This window comes from Synchiropus splendidus, chromosome 18, assembly GCF_027744825.2.
Source record: "Synchiropus splendidus isolate RoL2022-P1 chromosome 18, RoL_Sspl_1.0, whole genome shotgun sequence".
NCBI lineage: Eukaryota > Metazoa > Chordata > Actinopteri > Syngnathiformes > Callionymidae > Synchiropus > Synchiropus splendidus.
The window spans coordinates 14,457,556-14,460,323 of NC_071351.1; positions in this window are offsets into that span (position 1 = coordinate 14,457,556).

Sequence of the window (2,768 nt, forward strand, 5' to 3'; positions counted from 1 at the left end):
ACCTGAGATTGTATTAGCAGCATGCAGTAATGTGTAATCTCTGAGCGTTTTTTATTATCAATTTTGTCTGCGACTGAGAAGTGTGTGAACTGAGATCGGCCGTTTCTGTCCAGAACACGGCTCTGGAGCGGTAGCCTGTCAAGAAAAGTGAATTTTGTTGCCTTCTAGCTCCTCATTTACTTCATCATAATCTCTGACAGGCAACAAAGCAAAACAAAAGCAGAGCAGCTCATCACTCCCAACAAATCTGAGCCTGATGCTAATGTTTTTTTTTTTTTTTTTGTCACCCACCCCTCCACTCCCTCACAACACAAGTCATCATCGGAACGCTCTCCCAACACCCAAAACCCATCAACAGTTTCCGCTCATTGCCGTTATCGCTGCACCAGAAGAAAAGCAGAGATGTGAAAGTTTGTTCGACACAGATTAAGAGGGATAAGAAGAGAGTGGCAAAAAAAAATCCCTCCAGGATTTGATCTAATTTCCTAAAAATATGAGTTTTCCTTGTCAAAATGAAATGTTTTATTTTTGTTGTCTTAACAAGAACCTTAACTGGGGGCAGGGGCTCCACTCTGATTTTTGGGCAGCATCTCACAGCAACGAGCGAGATTACAGCGCATAATCCCTGTGTAATCTCCGTGTTCCTCTGCTCTGGATGCTGCAGCGGAATCAAGGTCCAAGAGCTTTGCACAGCAGCTACTGATACAAATTGCGTGGAAGAGTGAAAACAAGGAAGTGGGTCAGCGTGGATTTGTGTTGCTGGGAAGTTTTATTCCGCAGAGTTGCGGCACAAAATAGCTCTGGAGGCGAAGACGCTACGTGTCAATCTGGCCGTGTAATGTCTCAGAATCACTGGGATGGAGTGCAAGATGCAAGACTGAACAACATATCCTCCGTTTTGAGGTTCTTCTGGTTGCTAGAGATCACCCTGCCTGTCCATTCCACCCTGCCTGCACTCTCTTCTTCGCCTCAAATCATTTTGATGTCATGAGAGGGGTTTCATGTTTGGCCATTCAATAGATTTAAACAATGCAGTGATTATCTTGAAGGGCACAAGCTCGGAATAGAGGTCACCCTGGGCTGTTTAGCCAGATTGGAAACTCTCCACAAAAGCTCTTTCAATTACCGCCATCTCTTCTCCCTATTCTTTAATGCATGGTCCACGCGCCGCATCATGCCAATGACTTATGGCGAGGTCTTTCATTTCATTAGAGCTGCTTTCTTGGTGGTGCAGTTTTGGACGTGGTGGAAGTCAAAAAGGAGGTTCAAACCAGTCCTCATCTAGTGGCCTTATGTTACCCCATTATCGACAGCTAAAAACTCACACATCTTCTTGTGAGTAATTCAGTCATCAGAACACGCTCCTGAGCGTCACCCTGACTTGGAGAACCACGGCCTTGCACACAGAGGGGCTGAATCCACAAAGCGTAATCAGGTTTTTATTCATTCACCTCCACCACTGAACCCTGCATTTTGACCAATGAACCGTCTCAAGGACTCAGTTATCACATGAAAAAGGTTTTTCTTTGGCATCTCTGGTGCCTCTAAAAGCCAAGCAGACACTGAGGGATCTTAAAAAAAATGTATTTTAGCACAGAGTTCCGCTGTAATACAATGGAAAAAGGAACCATGGAATCATGAATTATGCTACAAGGAGAAACAGAAAAAATCCCAATGGGCTTTTTCCTCTGGCTGTGGTTTATTTTATTCATTTTTAATGCAATTGCAGTCTCTAAATCATTCTATTGAAAAGTACATTCACGTTCATGTGTTTTTCCTTTTTATTTAGCTCAGCACTATATAATTGTCTGAGCTAAATCCCATCAGATTTGTTGCCAATGAAATAGTTGTTTTCAGGTTTGACTTGGAGCTCTGCTGCCACCAGAGTTTATCGAGTTATTTGCTGTTTTTGTGTTATTAAATACCTTGGATGCCAATGACAGTTATTGAATCCAATTTTTTTATTGTTTTGTTCGTTTGTTTTTAAGGGATACCGACCGTTGAAAAATTTTCACCTTGCAGAGAATATATTGTATATAATACCTTGTCCAACATACATATATATGGCTGCAATGAAATGTAGGACAATCCTGCCTTCAACTCCTGCCTGTGACTTAGTGATATATAAATTGGATTCAGCCATAACATCAACTGAGTTACAGTTATTGTGAGCTGTTCCAAACGGTCCGTGGCCATGGGGCCATGTGACCCTTTGGCCACCCAGTTCTGTCGCCCATGAATGCAATGTCAAAAGAGATTTACAAAAGTGAATGTTAAAAATGCTGTTTTTGAACATGATGTTTCATATGTGTTTAAAAAAATAAGATATTTTCCTTTCGTTTTCCCACCTTATATTTTTTTGTTTTGCTTTGTTTCATTTATAAGAGTTGGAATTCTGTACATATAATTTCATCTTTTTTCTCACTAAACCTTTCTCCATAGTCTAAGCTGACTCTATGATTGACTCCATATTTTCCACCTCTATTTGTTTATTTGTGTATTTCCAGTTAAGTTTGGGTTTTGCGTTCACATCTCAGTCACATCAAGACTAGCTGAGACTTACTGGTACCATGATCTTGCATGTTTACTTACTGTTTACTATTCTTTAATAAATTGATCAAATTTGGTTCATGTTTTTCAATATGAACAACAGTGATACTAGAAAGGACCGGATCAGGAAAGAACATATCACTGGGGCAGCTCATGAGGATAGGTTTGGAGGGCAAGTTCAGGACATGAACTGGTTTGGACACGTGCAGAGGAGAGGA